Raw genomic sequence first — 17,282 nt, forward strand, 5'->3', positions numbered from 1 at the left:
TTATAAATTCTTGTCACTACCTCTCTGTAGTGAACTGGCAAGAACTTTCCTGATAGAGAGTCGTTGGGTTTGGGGGTTCTCAACAGACCTATTTTATAAATGAACAAACGTGTCTTTTCCTCTGCAAAGATCTCACTGGGCCAGTCAGTCTCAGATAGGCACATGCTTTCCAGGAGGCTAAGGCTGCGAGATCAGAATAGGGCCGTCCGGGCCTCCGAGCGGCTGTTTTGAGGACCCCTGGAGACCCAGCTTATTCTCTGAACTAGTCTTGAGAGTGGCACTCTTTGCCTGGCCTCTTGGGTTCCCTCATCTAGTATAATTCGAGTATTTCCCACCCCAAACCACATCACTACAGGGACAGGTCAGTAGGTGGCAAAGAGATCCCAAGCTGACCAAAGTCATTTTCTAGATTGATTAGTCTTGCTTGCTTAGGCTTTCTGAATAAGCGTTAAGTTTATAGTCTAAGAATATAATGCCAGTTCTGAGTGTGTGAACTCAGAAGGAGATAAGGATTTCAGAGGGCAAAATTACAAATAGGTACCAGCCAGAGCTCCCGTACTTGGAGGGCCATGCAACTTTGCTTTGATGGTAGCTGGTGGCTGCATAGTTGCCCAGGGGGTCTACATAGGAGGAGACGGAAGTGGATTCTCCAACTGGGGCTAAATAAATAAATAAGAAGACCTGTGGTTTATGTACGTATTCAGTATGGCAGCACAGTAATACTGGCTTCACCAACTAGGCAGTAAAATGGGTACCTTTATTTTATAGTCATGTCTCAACGTACACAAAATCCCCACCATCCTTCCCCCAAGATCATAACTATCCTCGTCAACCAAACGAAGTAGGCATTATTATGGCCCCTCTTTACTGCCTCTTCCTCCTTCCCCCGTTTGTGGCTCCTTCTTGACAACCCTCAAAGTTCATTTCGTTGTAACGAAACCTCGATCTAAAGATTGGGATAAGGCATAGTGTGACCTTCCATGACAGGAAGAAAAGAATGAAAAATTACCCTTCAAGTAAAACCAGTCCACAGGCTCACACTGTAAGGGAACAAGGGTTATGCTTTTTTGTGGGCAACTGTCAACCTTGCTGGTTGGATGGTCTCCTAGAGCCAGAGTCCAGCACAGGGCCACCCCCAGAACAGGAGGAGAGTTCCTTGTTCCTTTATCTGTTGCACCAAGATAGTCTCTTCATCCCCCTGAAGGCTCAGGATACCTCTTCCTGTTTCTCTCTCGGATTCTCAGGAACTGGCAGTTACCAGATTTTGTCAGTTAATTTACTTAATTTATTCTTTATGCTTCGCTGAGCCCTGGCAGGTTGGGAAGTAAGCGGTCGGTTCTTCTAGAATTGAGCCTGCTGACGTTGTGAAATAGCCTAGGGCAGCCCTGGTACTGGCTACTAGGAAGAGGCACCTGGAGTTCTCTCCCTCTGAGGTCGGGACAACCTCCAGCAGACCTGTCTCCCCCTTTCCTTCAAACAGGAAGATGAAGCTGGAGATGAGGCTCGGTATGAAAATGAATACCCTGAGAAAGCATAGCAGGATGTGAGTAAATTAAAGAATTGGGTTTTTTACCTTGGGTTTTTAGGCAGAGGGGAACCTACCTACTATAAAAAACTTAAATAGAAAGGACCAACATGAATGAACGCAGGGGCAAGTCCAAGCCAAGACACCATTTTTGCCCTAAATCAGTCCACTGAGAGAATTTCCTCCCTTTAAAAAAATGAAAGCAAATGATTAGAAACTCGTGCTTTCCTCTTCTCTCTAGGCCTCACTCTCCACTCTCCTCTGAGGGGAGTCCGTGGAGGTTAATCAGGAGAAGGCTGTCATTGGGTTGGATGGTTTGTGGAAACTAATGATTTGACATTTGGAGCCTTTATTGAAAGGGAAAGCCAGCTGCTGCAGGTTATATGGGCAAAGTCACTTGAATGCAAGACAGAGGTGACAAGGGTGAAGTTGCACGGAGGGGAGTTATGTTACTAATCAGCCTGGTGGACCTGACTTCTCAGAGGAGGGGTCCAGCTGTGGAGCGGCCTGCTTCAGGCACTGGAAGACCCAACCATCCGGGCCGTTTTCCCTGCTGACTCAGTCCTGAGGATAGAACTTGCTGAGTATCTCACTAGCCCAAATTCTAGGGCCCTGTTTGTTCCAAGAAGTCAGCCAGCGTTCTGACCCTACTCAGGTTTAATTGATCTGGTGATTGACTCGGTTGCCTGGAAAGCCTCACAGAGTTCACTGTCTGATTTCTGGAACTCAGTTGAAGGAGAAACTTAGCAACAAGGCCCGCAAAGAAAATAGAGACGTTAGCACCGTCTAGGGGTAGCATCTTGACTCTAGGGTTGTGTCTTCAGCTGTAGCCAGCCCCATTCAGAGCCGTGGCCTCGGCTGGGGAATGGCACGGAGCATCGGCCCACGAAGGGCCCTGGAACCGTTACTTTCCCTCAGGTCTGCCTGCCCGAGAGAGATGTTGCTTCTTTTGCTCTTGTTGCTTGGAACACAGTTGGCTTTTATTTGGCTCTTGCCATGGAAACTGATAAATAAGAGAAGCATGGTTTCTTAATTGTCTCCATCTTCAGATGCACTTCTCTGCCCGATTAGCTTGAGAGAGTATACAGCTATTGGGAATAAATAAGGAGGGGGAGAAGGAAGGTGAATATTGGAAGCGCTGGTCATTAAAAGTTTGGGTTCCTTGTCTGGAAAACAGTGTACTCTTATGCCAGTTTCTGACATTTGCTGTGTTTTGGTTGGCAAAAGGATACAGTGTGTGCATTATACTTTTTTTTTTTTAAGAAAATTGAGTTAAACCCAGTGTCTGTTGTGTTTTGGCTGTCCTTCATGTCGCTTTCTTCAGGCGGGTTGTTTACGATTACTTCAGCATGGTGTCACACAGACTTGTTCCAGTGGAATCCGGTTAGATGGTCCTAATGCTTCTGCTCCAGCTGTGCACATGTGTTTTGATTTACAGTGTGCTTGGATGGACCATGTGTATGCTTTATTCCTATGGAAGACGTAATTTGCAACAGAAGACTTGGAATCGTAGTATCCTGCTTACAAAATTATTGAAGAAAAAAGAAGACTTCTAATTAATTCCAAAAGCTAAACTACTCTCCAGATAGGTACCATTTCAAGCAGTTGACCCAGTGTGATTCTCAGCCCTGGGGACATAACAGCCTCACCTGTGTGGAACATTAACCCCTCCCACCCTCATCCTATCCACCTCCACCACTCGCAGTCCCAGAGTTTCCAGTATGCCTTGAGTGGGGGCCTTGGGATGGACGGATGGATGGATGGATGGATAGATGGATAGATAGACAGACAGACAGATAGATAGACTTCTTTTTAACACAGGTGAGTTTGAGGCTCAACCATGGTTGAGAACCACTGAGTTAAACAATGTGATCTTTTAAAGGCAATTTCCTTTAATGACAAATAATAGATAAACCTAAGGATAGGAAGAGATGGAGATGCTCACAGAAATAAAGTCAAATAGTGTCATGGTCGTGAGGAGCTTGCTTCATGGTTATAACCAACTGCTCCCTTATCTCATGGGCTAATTTGACTTCACATAAAGGTGAGTGCTATAAAACTCTCTAAAATTCCATCATTCTTTTGAAATCAGAAGCATGGGAACAAGTTACCTCCAGTTGTTAAAAAAAAAAGAAGACCACCGTTTCATTGGGCTAAATTGGACCTCACATACAAAAGTGATGTGTGTTAGTGAGTCCACAAGGAAGGAGTTGTTAATGATCTGGATTGCGGTTGGCTGGTTCCTGGTAGATACAGCTTCAGTTGGAGATGGACCCAAGCTTTAAGAGGGTTCTTGGGCACACACGACAGACACACAAGCTGATAATCACCGCTGCCCGTGTGCTGGGTGCTCTCGTAATGCCCTGCTGTGCTGCACACCTCCACGAGGCAGATATTATCCCCATTTTATAGGGAGAAACCAGGTGCAAACCCTTGCCCACATTCACTCAGCTAGTCTTCAGGGATTGGAACTCGCTTCTGTATGGCCCCAAAGCCATGCTGCAACCCCTACACCACTTGTTCTCATTGCCCACCCTGCGGAGGGCCCCGTTTTGGAACAGCAGAGACCATGGAGCTGACAGCTATGCAGCCACTTCAGAGAAATATGTAAGAGACTTACATACAAGGATGTGTTCATAAGCCACGTTATAGCAGAAGGCCAAATATTCTTGTAAATATAGCAGTGATGACTAAAGAGCTTTATTACAATATATTAAAAGCATGTACGGTAAAGTCTTAACCTCTGTTAAATCTGGGTGCTTTTAGTTACCTCTGTATTTTTCTGTATGTTTGAAAAATCTTTCGTTGTTAATTATTCTTGGGCAAAGGGGAATGGAAGACAGCTGCAAACATCTGCATTATGAATTATTCAGGTAGCTTTGCATAAACTGTAGGGCAGATAATTGCTGGAATGACCTCAAGAAAGAGATAGGGTAGAGAAAGAAATGTTTGCTAGTTAACTAGCAAGGAAAGAGAAATATGAGAAATAATTAAATCTCCTGGTTCTCTCTGCTCTGCTCCTCAAAGTGTTCTCCTGCTGTGCCTCTTCCAGCTTAATGACCGAGAGCAGTCAGCCAACCGTACGCTCCAGTAGAAGAGAGATCTCAAGAAGTTTCAGTCTGATGCCAATTTCGGGTGTATTGTTTTCACAAATTATATTAGTGCTCATGAACTGGAATTGCTGCACTTTAAACACTCAAAATTATGAGACTAGCTGTCCCCAGTGGTCAGTGTTTTTGGAGTGGACCTCACAGGCAATCCTCTGCTAGAAGAAGACTCTTCCAGATTCCAGCAGCTTTTGTTTAAAGCAAGGCCTGTCTTATTTACACTTACTTCCAAGTTCAAATGTGACACAGATGGCTGTGCTTTGCTTTTGACTTTTGGTTTATGGAAATTATAGATGAAATTTAATTTTCTAATCGTGCACTTCAGAGCAGCTGATACATCTCAGCCAACATGTGTGCAGCACGTCAGGAAGGAGGCACCGTTTCTATCGTAATGTATTTGGCTGTGGGGCGTTAATGTCTGTGTCTCGTTAGTGGGAGCCGTTGATTTTAAGAAAACTACTTATGCAGATAAGCTGTGACAGAGGGAGTGCATCCAAGTTTTTAATGAGACATCGAGACTCTCCCTCTGCTAAATTAAAAAATCTACGTTGAGACTTTAATCTCCAGGAAAAGTAGTGATAGAGCAGTTTAAGAAACGCCCCCTGCACATGATCACAATACTAATTTTTTAGGAAATCAAAGCCATATATACAATTTAATTCCACTTCTGTTTAAAAAAATCTATACAAAATGCAATTAAACGAGACTAGAAGAATATACAAACCAGCATATTCTCGGTGATTACCTTTCTCTTGAAGGCAATATTTTAGGTGATTTTTATTTTATTTGACTTTTTTACTTTCCTGTCTTTTCAATGTTCTCTGTGTCAAGCGTACGTAACTAGTTTACAGGAGAAAAAAATACAATACATGTTTAAGGGTCAAGAAAAAAAGAAAAAGAAATGAATATGCACCTACCTGCTGCAACTGGACCATGTCTGGTGATGGAAGGTCTGGAGCTTCGTTGCTCGCTTCGTGAGTGAAGAGCAAGATTTCCTCCTCCCCAGGGAAGGCCTTGATGAGCGGAAGCTGCGTGAGGAAGGGGAAGCAGTCTGCAGGCAAGCCCTCTCGCCACACAGCACCGTGAGGGCAGGACGCATACTCGAGAGTGATGTCCCGCATGGAGCAGATGCTCAGAGTGTCCTGGAATGGCAGCCGTGTCCCGGTTCTCTACAATGTGGTAGAGCAGACGTCTGTGGATGTACAGAAGGTCACTCAAAGGAGAGAGGCAGCAGTCAGCCGGCCCAGCAGGCTCCAGCTTGGCTGCCCATCAGAATCTGCCCGAAGCCTTTTACAGTGCAGATTTCTGGGTGTCACTCATGGAGATTTGGGCTCAGTGTGTGTTTAAAGCACTGTGTGCGGGTGACTCCCTCCCCTGGTTTGTGGGATCTGGTTGAGGACCAACTCTTGCCTTTTACAAACAGGGGAACTGAGTCGATGGGACTGACTGACTATTTTCTCTGCGTTATGCTGGGCATTTTATGTGAGTTGTCCTTTTTCAAGCGTCTTCCTTCAGAATTGCCTTGGTTACTCCCATTTTAAAGCTGTGTTCAGAACACGCGGGATTCTTTTAGGGGCCCTCAAGGTGACAGCACACTTTTGGGAACAGAAAAGAATGCTAAACTAATTTGTTATATATTTTTGAAATATTAGTTGACTGAGAAAGTGTTGTTACATTGATGGAATGACAAAAACTCTTGTTCTAGTCAAAGATTTTCCAAAAATTATTTCTCATAAACTGAAAACACATATCCATGTACATTAATGCAATCAGTTTAAAATGTCTATATATTGATTATACAACCATTAAAATAACATAATAAGAATAAATATTCTCGGTACATGTTCTTTAATCAACTTCTTAGCCATTTTTTCCTTTAAAATCATTTATTATAAAATATAATATAGGTGATTGTGATGTGTAGATAACAAAGTAAATTTAGAAAAGTATTATTTTGGGTGTGAAAATTTTAAACAATATGAAAAATAATACTTTATTAATGTGATACCTTGATTGATCATAAAATTTCTCTGGCTTGAATAAATTTTTCATTTATCAGGTCATTATACTGTTAGCAACGTCATATTTTTGTGCTTGCAAATTATTTAATAGATTTTATTTTTTAGAACAGTTTTAGGTTCACAACAAAATTGAGCAGAGGCTATAGAGGCCTCCCATATACCTCCTGCCCCCACACGTGCACAGCCTCCCCATTATCAACGTCTCCTGCCAGAGTGGAACATGGATTGCAAGTGTTTAACCTACACTGACACATTGTTGTCACCCAAAGTCTGTCGTTTATATTAGCGTTCATTCTTGATTTTCTGCGTTCTATGGGTTTGGACATACATACAGTCTTTTCACTGCCCTAAAAATCCTCTATGTTCCGCCTATTGATTCTTAGCCATTTTTAACTCTAAAACTGTCACTAGCATTTCTGAATAATTTTTTTTCAGTATATTTTCATTTTCTTGTGGGTTTCTTTTTCATAAAATTCCTGAGAGCTTCAAAGTTGTAATTTACAGCTAGTAAATTTGAAAATCTTGGCATATTCAAATAACTTATAGTAATATATATATAAAATATATATATATTTATTTATAAATAAGTCAAAAAATATATGTTTTGGTGAGGAAGACTGGCCCTGAGCTAACATCTGTTGCCAATCTTCCTCTTTTTGCTGAGGAAGACTGGCCCTGGGCTAATATCTGTGCTAATCTTCCTCTATTTTGTATGTGGGATGCCACCACAGCATGGCTTGATGAGCAATATGTATGTCCACGCCTGGGATCTGAACCTACAAACCTCAGGCTGCTGAAGTGGAGCACAAAAACTTAACCACTACGCCATTGGGCCAACCCAAAAAATGTATTTTTAATTGAGAAAAGATTTTATAGATGGTGAGGTATCTGGAAAGATCAGGGCAATTTCTGTTAGATGGAGGATATATTCAATTCTGTTTTTTTTATATTGAAATAACTAAATATTCCAGCCTAAATATTTCACAGGTAGAAGTCCCATCAAAATATTATTCCTACATGTTGAGATACTCCAAACTCAATTACCCATTTTCCAAATCAAATTTCAGACACTATTTGAGTGATCATTGTCTTATTTCTTTAGTTCCATTTTTGCTTTAATAAGAATATATTTCAATGTCTTCTTGTTTACAAGCTTTGTTTTTATTCATGACAGTTCTCCAAATCTTGAAAAGCTGCATGAGGGAGCTTTCCATTCATTGTATACTAAAGATTTCCAACTGATTTTAAATGAAATTCAAATTTTAGCACTCTCATTTCCAAATACCCAAAGTTCAATACATTGTGGGACACTTAGGTTGATTTACAAAATAATAATTCGAAGGCTTAAAAGTATTGAAAATCAGGGACCGGCCCGGTAGTGCAGTGGTTACGTTCTTGCATTCTGCTTTGGCAGCCCGGGGTTCGCTGGTTTGGATCCTGGGCGCAGACCTACATACCACTTATCGAGTCATGCTGGGGCGGCATCCCACATATAAAATAGAGGAGGATGGGCATGGATGTTAGCTCAGGGCTAATCTTAAAATATATATGTGTGTGTGTATATGTATATATATATAAAATGAGATTGCTTATGGGCAGCAAAGAGAAAGGTCATATGACTATGCCAAGATTGATTGTAATTTTATTTCAGCATTAGCCTGCCTCACAAATTTGTTAGTTTAGTTGCCATGTGGGTGTGTGTGCATGTAAGTAAATTTTGACAACTCTAGCTTCTATTTTTATTGATAAAATATTGTGGCTTGTTTGTACAAAATTATGGGTTGTGTGTACACCCAACCAATTCTAAGTACAATTTTGCTCAATGGGCTGTTTTCATTCAGTAAGAACATTATTTCTGCTATGTGGCTGTGCTTCATCAAAATTTGCATTTCCATTATCCAGGGAAAAGCAAATAAGTTTATCATCATTGTTAGAAATTTTAATTGAATTTACAGAAACATTCAGAAAAAGGTCAAGTGTTTCACTTTTGACAGAATGAACTTCCAGAGCTTTCCTTGGACTCCATAAGTTGGATTAAAAAAACCAATCTAATATCAGGAAATAACGAAACTGATTTTTCATTTGAAGTATCAAGTGACAGTATGTAAAATTGGCAATTTTTAACTGTGTGCAAAGTTCCCAATTTGCTAATAACTACCACTTCACTTTTCAAATGTGCACAAGAAACTTGAACTTGAAAACAAGCAAAGTTAGTTTAGGAGAATATTCAGCTGATCTAAGTGAAAAGCCATGCGTCATGAAGTGATTTGTGAACACACGTTTTTCCTGTAGCTGCACCCATTGCGGTCCTGTTCTTTCTTAAACACCCACTTGCTGTTGGGTCTGTGCTGATGCTTCTTCAATGGTGCATTTGTGCCTTCTGGTTTCAGGTGTTGGTGACATTGCTATGACACCCTTAGTAAATAAAGGATATTACCCTTAGTAGTAAGAGACTTGGGTAGTAAGTGCCAAACATATTTTGTGCACATTACACTTTCCTCATCAATTGTCTTGAGACACAGAAGTTTAGTATTTAATTTTTCACTAAACATACACTTTTAACTTTAGTTAAATTTTTTTTTTGGCTCCTATTGCCTAAAGGATTTATTGCCAAATAAAAGTGTTGTCGAACAGTAAGATAAACACACAGTTGTGGATTTATACTCTACAGTTAATGTCGAGACCACTGCACAAGACTATTCCAACAGCTCCCTATACCCTCTCCAGTGGGAGTGGGCAGGTGTCTGTTAACTGCACAGAGTCTGTAAACATCTAGCCTGTGATTTCCACTCTCCTCTGACCCCACTGACTGGTGGCCTGGCATTTGCATCAACCTCACAGGCTGTGGCAAGACCCACATACGACTATCTGCTACATGAAGTGGCCAGCAGGGGTGGCAGCAGCATCAAATGGGTGTCCTGCCCTCACTGGAGCCCAGAAAGAAATTCAATTGTCCCCAGACTCTTCTGTCTGAGCTCAGGAGTCAGAGACGTTAGTTATGCTGAGCGGAAGCCTGACTGTACTTGCATGAAATTCTGCAAAGGGCAAAACTAACCGTGGTGGGAGAGAATCAGAGTGCTTGTTGCCTCTGGGCAGTGAGGGCAGGGCGATGGGAAGGGGCATGAGGGAACTTCCCGGGGTGACGACAATGTACTAGAGTTTGGTAGGTTTAGGTTAAACAGCTATATGCATTTGTCAAATTTCAATGACTGTGCACTTAAGATTTGTGCATTTCATTGTATCTAAATTGTGTATCAAAAGGAAAAACTATTAAGTTAATATGCATGCTGAAGTATTTAGGGTGATATGTGTTGACATCTGCAATTTGTTTTGAAATGCATCCAAAAATAAGGTGGATTGATAGATGGAGAAGAGAATAGATATGTATGTGATAAAATAAGTATCATAAAACATTAGTGGTAGAACCTAGGTGGTGGATATACAGTGTTCACTCTGAAAGTATTTCAGCTGACTATTTGAAAATGTTCATCGTAAAAGTGTTGACAGGTGTATTGGAGATAAAACAGCCTTCATGTGTAAAGTGGTCCCCAGAGTGAAAGGACCATCCTTGTCCTTTCAGCCCTGTCTGTACCACAGATAACAATTCTCACTGGTAATATTACCTTTTAGTACATGTAGATGTCAGTATAAGTGTAGCTGATATCCAGTTACTGTGGCTACAAATACAGTGGCAGGACTGGTGCATGCAGGTAAGAATCTGTAATATCTTCAATCAAATTTGTGTTATCTGTATGAATGTAACATACGTATATAAATATACATACATTTACACATATACATATCTATATGATATATATACACATATGTATACATATACACATACATATGTATATGATATATTTGTGTATATATAAATAAATACACACACGTATATATATAAAATACATTTAAAGGATATACACGTTTTGGTGGCAATACGACAGGTGATTTTTTTTACATCCTTTCTTATTTTTGATTGCCTGTACTTTTTGAATTTTCTACAGTTAACATTTATTTCTTGTGCCATGTTGTAAATTTTCAAAGGTGTTCTTTGTGAAATGGTTTTTAATAAAAGCAAACAAAATTTTTCCCATTTGGGTAGAAATACTTTACTTTGACCTTTTGGGTTAATCTCTACCTCTTGAACTTGTCCATGGAGCATACTTGGTAATTTTTTCTTCAATTGCGGTCAAATACAGATGATGTAAAATGTACCATCTTAGCATTTTTAAGTGCACAGTTCAGTGGTATCCAGGACACTCACATTGTTGTCCACCCATCACCACTACCCATCTCCAGAGCTCATTTCATCACGGGAAACTGAGGCCCCCATACCCCTTACACACCTCCCCATTTTCTCCTTCCCCAGCCCCTGGCACCCACCATCCTCCTTTCTGTCTCTATGAATTTGACGACCCTAGGGGCTTCATGTAGGTGGAGTCGTACAATGTTTGTCCTTTTGTGACTGGCTTATTTCACTTAGCATAATGTCTTAAAGGTGAAGGCTGACTAATATTCCGTTATGTGTGTAGACCACATTTTGTTTATCAGTTCGTCTATCCATGGACACATTACTTCTACCTTTTGACTGTTGTGAATAATGGTCTATGAATATGAGCATACAAATATCTCCTTGAGCCTCTGCTTTCAATTCTTTTGCTTATATACCCAGAAATGTAATTGCTAGATCGTACGGTAATTCTCTTTTGAATTTTTTAGTAACTGCCATATTGTTTTCCATAGGGGCTGCACCATCTTACATTCCCATCAACAGTGCACATGGGTTGCAGTGTCTCCACACCCTTGCCAACACTTGCCATTTTCTGTTTTGGTTTTTGCTGGGAAAGATTCACCCTGAGCTATCTGTGGCAATCTTCCTCCCTCTTTTTTGGTTTTCCTCCGCAAAGACCCAGTACATAGATGTCTATTCTAGTTATAAGTCCTTCCAGTTCTTCTGTGTGAGCTGCCACCACAGTATCGCTACTGACAGATGAGTGGTGTAGTTCTGCACCAGGGACCCGAACCCGGGTGACCAAAGCAGAGGGCGCTGAACTGGAATCTCTAGGCCATCAGGGCTGGCTCTTTGTTTTGTTTTCTATAGTAGCATCCTAATGGGTGTGAAGTGGTATCTCACTGTGGTTTTGATCTGTATTTCCCTAATGATTGGTAATGTTGCGCATCTTTTCATGTGCTTATTGGCCATTTGTGTACTTTAAAGAAATGTCTATTCAAGCCCTCTGCCTATTTTTTAATTGCATTGTTTGTTTCTTTGTTGTTAAGTTGTAGGAGTTCTTTGTATATTCTGCATATTAATCCTTTATGAGCCATATGACTTGCAAATATTTTCTCCCAGTCTGTGGATTGCCTTTTCACTCTGTTGATTGTGTCCTTTGATGCACAAAAGTTTTTAGTTTTGATGTAGTCCAGTTTATCTATGCTTTTCTTTTATCATCTGTGCCTTTCATGTCACATCCAAGAAATCATTGCCAAATCCAATGTCATGAATCTTTTCCCTATGTTTTGTTCTAAGAGTTTTATAGGTTTTGCTCTTATGTATAGGTGTTTGATCCATTTTGAGTTAATTTTTGTAGATAGTGTAAGATAAGGGTCCAACTTTATTCTTTTGCGTGTGGATATCCAGTTTTCCCAACACTATTTGTTGAAAAGACTGTCTTTTCCCCCATCGAATGGTCTGGGCCTCCCTTGTCGAAAATCCTCTCACCGTGTAAGTGAGTCTTTGTTTCTGGGCTCTCTGTTGTTTTCCATTGTTCCACATATCTGTCTTTACGCCTGCACCACGTTGTTTTGATTCCTGCAGCTTTGTAATAAGTTTTGAAATCAGTAAGTGGGAGAGCTCCAGCACTGTGCTTCTTTTTCAAGATTGTTTTGGCTCTTTGGGGTGTCTTGCGATTCTATATGAATTTTAGGATGGATTTTTCTACTTCTAGAAAAAAACACCATTGGAATTTTGAGAGGGATTGCATTGAATCTGTAGATCACTTTGGGTAGTATTGACGTCTTAACAACATTAAGTTTTCCAATCCTTGGACACTAGATGTCTTTCCATTTCTTGGTGTCTTCTTTAATTTCGTTCAGCAACATTTTGTAGTTTTCCACATACAAGTCTTTTGACTCCTTGGTTAAGTTTATTCCTAAGCATTTTATTCTTTTTGATGCTACTGTAAATGGGATTGTTTCTCCTAATTTCCCTTTCCATTTGTCCATTGTTAGTACTTAGAAATGCAACGGATTTTTGTGTATTGATTTTGTGTCGTGCAACTTTGCTGAATTTATTTATTAGTACTTACAGTTGGGTGTGTGTATGTGATCTTTAGGATTTCTCCATAAAACATCATGTCATCTACAAACAGAGATAATTTTGCTTCTCCCTTTCCGATTTGGATGCCTTTTATTTCTGTTTCTTGTCTAGTTGTTCTGGCTAGGTCTTCCTGTATAATGTTGAATAGAATTAGCAAAAGTGAGCATTCTTGTCTTCTTCTTGACCTTGGAGGAAAAGCTTCTAGTCTTTTACAATTTAATATAATGTTAGCCGTTGGATTTTCATCTATGCCCTTTATTATGTTAAGGTAGTTTCCTTCTATTCCTATTTTGTTGACAGTTTTTTCTTTACCATGAAGGGGTATCGAATTTTGTCAAAGGCATCATGTCTGCATCATGTGAGGTGATCCTGTGGGTTTTTCCTTCATTCTGCCAGTGTGGTGAATTACACTGATTGCTTTTTGTATGTTGAACCATCCTTACATTCCAAAAACAAATTCCACGTGGTCATAGAGTATAATCCTTATAATGTGCTATTGAATTCTGTTTCCTAATATTTTGTTGAGGATTTTTGCATCTATTTTAATCAGGGACTTTGGTCTGTAGTTTGCTTTTCTTGTAGCATTTTGTCTAGCTCTGGTATCAGAATAATGCTGGCCTCATAGAATGAATTTGGAGGTATTCCCTTCTCTTTAATTTTTTGGAAGAGTTTGAGGAGAATTAGTGTTAATTCTCTCAATATTTGGTAGAATTCACCAATGAAGCCATCTGGTCCTGGGCTTTTCTTTGTTGGGAAGTTTTTGGTTACTTGTTCAATCTCCTTTCTAGTTACAGGTCTGTTCAAATTTTCTATTTCTTCATGAATCAGTCTTGGTTGGTTGTGTCTCTCTACGAATTTGCCCATCAAACAAAAATTTTAATGGGATAATCGATGGTATTATCAGTGAAAAAGTTTTCCTCTGACTCCTATTCTCATCCATTCGATTCTTCCCTTCCTCCACAGGTAACCAATGATATTCATTCCTTGGGTAGTCTTCTAGTGTTTTATATGCTATTACTCTAAATCAAAGATATATACTTACTCTCCCTCCTTCTTAACAGAAAGGTACTTTTTTTTAAACTTAAGAATGTATTATGATACTCTCTTCACTGTGAGCTTCCATTGTGTGAATGAACGATGCTTTATTGTTGAATGAAAATGTATCTGGGTTTAGTTTTTTTTTTTATTTTTTTGGTGAGGAAGATTGGCCCTGAGCTAACATCTGTTGCCAATCTTCTCCTTTTTGCTTGAGGAAGATTGTCCCTGAGCTAACATCTGTGCCTGTCTTCCTCTAGTTTCTATGTGGGACGCCACAGCATGGCTTGACAAGTGGCGTGTAAGTCTGCACCCGGGGTCTGAACCTGGGAACCCCAAGCCACTGAAGTGGAGCACATGAACTTAACCACTACACCACCAGGCCAGCCCCTGGGTTTAGAATTTTTAACTGACAGAACTGTTGCCTCAGCATTTTAAAGATATTTCATTGTTTTCTGGCATGCACTGTTGCTGATAAAAAGCCTTCAGTCATTTTGATTGCTCATGACTTTTTGGGTAATCGCCTTTTTTTCTGCTTATTTTTCATTGTCATTGGTTTTTTTCATTTTCCTCACAAATTGTTTAGGTGTGCATTTATTTTTATTTATTCTGACCAGGACTCTTGTGTACTTTTTCTGTCTGAAAACCGAGAACTTGTGTCTTTCTTCAACTTTGAAAATTTCTCACCTATTATCTTTTTAAAAATTATCACTTTATCCCCATCTTCCATATTCTCACCTTCTGGAATTGTAATTAAATAAAGGCTGACATGTTATAAAAATCCAAGAAACATCCTTTCCATTGTGTTCCTTGTGGATGGTAGCTTTTAGAGTTGGGCAGATGGCAGCCTGATTTTGTATCTACTGGATTTTCTCAATCTAACCTCATATTTTCTGTCTCCTCATTTGTGTTTGCCATCTGTTCTCTGTGATATATTATAGATAGTTTCCTCAGTTTATCTTCCAGTTCACTAATTTTATCAGCAGCTGTGTCTACTATCGCATTAGTTCTTTATTTTATTGATGCATTTCCTTTTGGTTCTTTTTCAAGTCTGTCTTTTCTTTCGCTGTACTATCCTCTTCTTTCACTATGAGTCTTCTTTCCTCCTTCTGCCCTCTTTTAAAACTCCCTAATTGCTGGAAACATACTTATTTTGTTGTGTCTTTTAGATCCTAGGATGCTAGCTTTCTGGTTTACAGTGCCTCATGACTCTCTCTTATGGTAGTGCATTTACTCACATAATTTATTAATTTGCTTCTTCTGATGTTGTGAGCTTATCTTCAGCAGGAGGCCCAGGCACCCTGGATTTTGGAAGAGTTTGTAAAGAAATGTTTTGTTTTAGTTTCTGCTTCCAGGGCTTCAGTGGTTCTATGTTGGTTTTAACGTTAATTCCTTGGAGATGATTTCCACACAACACACGTAGTGTAAATTCAGCCACCACACCTGCTTGGTACAGGCCTGGGGTGTTTATATCTCAAGGGCGACTTTTTGCTTCACCTATGACCTCAGCAAAGGGCAGGGGCAGAACCAGCGCTCGAGTCTTCTCACTGTGACTCCACGCGCTTTCTTCTCTGCCCTGCTGCAGCTGCACCCGGAACGGCTGAGACGGATAGAGATGTGCCCATTTCTACACAACGGATAAATTCTTGAAAATTTTCATGAAAATCAGAGTCAGACTTTAAATGGTAGATGTTTTCAAAAAGTAAATAATCACCTTCTAAATGACCAATAAACGGAGTGTTATTTTAAATTTAATTTGGTATTGCCTGTTTACCTAAGATTGGGCCGTCTTGCTGTACCCCTCCCCACCACACACACACAAGTTTGCAAGGTTTGAATGTTGTCCAGTGACTCAGCAGTCATTAAATGCTGTGGATAGAATTCACACAAAAAATGAACTAAGCCCTTGGGTTTGCATATGAATTCAGAGGTAGCTTGGGGTAACTTGGGAGTTCGGGGTTTTCTCCCTGTGAGTCCCGCAAGCTCTGTTTTTGGTGTTACTGACAGCTTCTCATGAAAAGTCAAGAAGCCTCTGTTTTGGGTGCGGTTCCCAAATTTGCTCCTGTACGTAGCCTGACTCATTTGGGGGGCTCACCTGACGTAAAGTGATGGGAAGCGAGCTGCTTACCAGGAGAGAAACCTAGCACCGTGGGGGTTTCTACCGGCTTTCCTCAGACGGGCGTCTGCTGAGCTGGAACGGCACTCACACTTGGGAGGGTGTGCTGTGTGTCCGACAGCAGAACTGGCGCTGGTGTCTTCTGATGACTCTGCTAGGAGGGGAGGAAGCTGACAGACTGAACACCCATCCTGTGTGGGATCCTGAACCAGGTGTTTTGCATAGATTTTTTTTAATCCTCATAAAAACCCCACTTTATAAATAAGTGAACTAAGATCTAGAAGGTTTGACAGTTTTGCTCACCGTCACACAACCAGTAAGTATGTAACGGAGCTGGGATTTTCAAGGTCATCTTTTTGAATCCACCGGACCTGGAAGGATGTACAGTAAATTCAATTTACTGCTGGGAAAGTATGTGAAGGGCTTAAATTAGCAACCTACCACCTTAAGAAAAATTAAAGAGAAATTCTGTGCGGTGAAGGGATTTTCTTCCTAGTGAAAATTTTGACCACATTGTCTGCACTTCCTGCGTCGAATGCTCTGTCTTCACGGTGAGACTGGCCCAGCAGGATGTCCTTGCGCTCCTTGACTCTTGCTCATCTCTAATACACCCCTCAGTCCTTGTGTGAGGCTGAGGTCTGTCGCCCGGGATGAGGCTTAGCTGATGTCAAACTGGTGTGTATTTTGTGAGCGGGGCTCCTGAGCTAACTCGCATGATCTGGGACTCACTGGGCCTCTGGGTATAGCCTGTTCTGCCTTCTCAGATAGTGGTTTCTAGGGGTGGATAAGAGCAGTCCTCTATTTTGTGGGTCTTGGGTGTTCTGTCAACTCGTATTGCTCTTTGTGGAAATAGAGAGGAGACTGACCTACAGTCGAGAATTTGAGTGGTGCCTGCGAGGTTTCCACAGTGAGTTGACGACGCTTCCCAGGGTTTGGAGGTCAGCAGTGGACTCCGGCAGTCCTGCTTCAGGTTTCAACACTAGAGCATACAAATCCTAAAAGAGCTTTGACACCGTGAGGACATTTATACCCTGTGGCCGTGGCGGTGGTGATGGTTGACAGACTTCAGACCCCACAGAGCCAGCAACTCAGGGATCACCACATGCCATAGCAGTAGGCAAAACGGGGGCCAGAGCCCTCCCAGGAAAGAAAGATATCA

The 17,282-nt window shown here is 40.8% G+C and overlaps 1 protein-coding gene and 1 long non-coding RNA gene across 8 annotated transcripts in view; both read left to right on the forward strand.

Annotated features, from left to right (window-relative positions):
* The window catches only part of PDHX (pyruvate dehydrogenase complex component X), a 179,739-nt gene that overhangs the window by 79,112 nt on the left and 83,345 nt on the right, over nt 1-17,282 (forward strand). The window lies entirely within an intron of this gene.
* Nucleotides 1,344-6,698, forward strand: LOC138916559 (uncharacterized). Of its 2 annotated transcripts, none has more exons than XR_011423823.1 (2): nt 1,344-1,543; nt 4,553-6,698. It is a non-coding gene; the product is annotated as an uncharacterized lncRNA (long non-coding RNA). The 2 variants fall into 2 exon arrangements; XR_011423824.1 differs by having other exon boundaries at nt 1,350-1,543; nt 4,578-6,698.

The sequence above is a fragment of the Equus caballus genome, chromosome 12 (assembly GCF_041296265.1).
Source record: "Equus caballus isolate H_3958 breed thoroughbred chromosome 12, TB-T2T, whole genome shotgun sequence".
NCBI classification, from domain to species: Eukaryota; Metazoa; Chordata; class Mammalia; order Perissodactyla; family Equidae; genus Equus; species Equus caballus.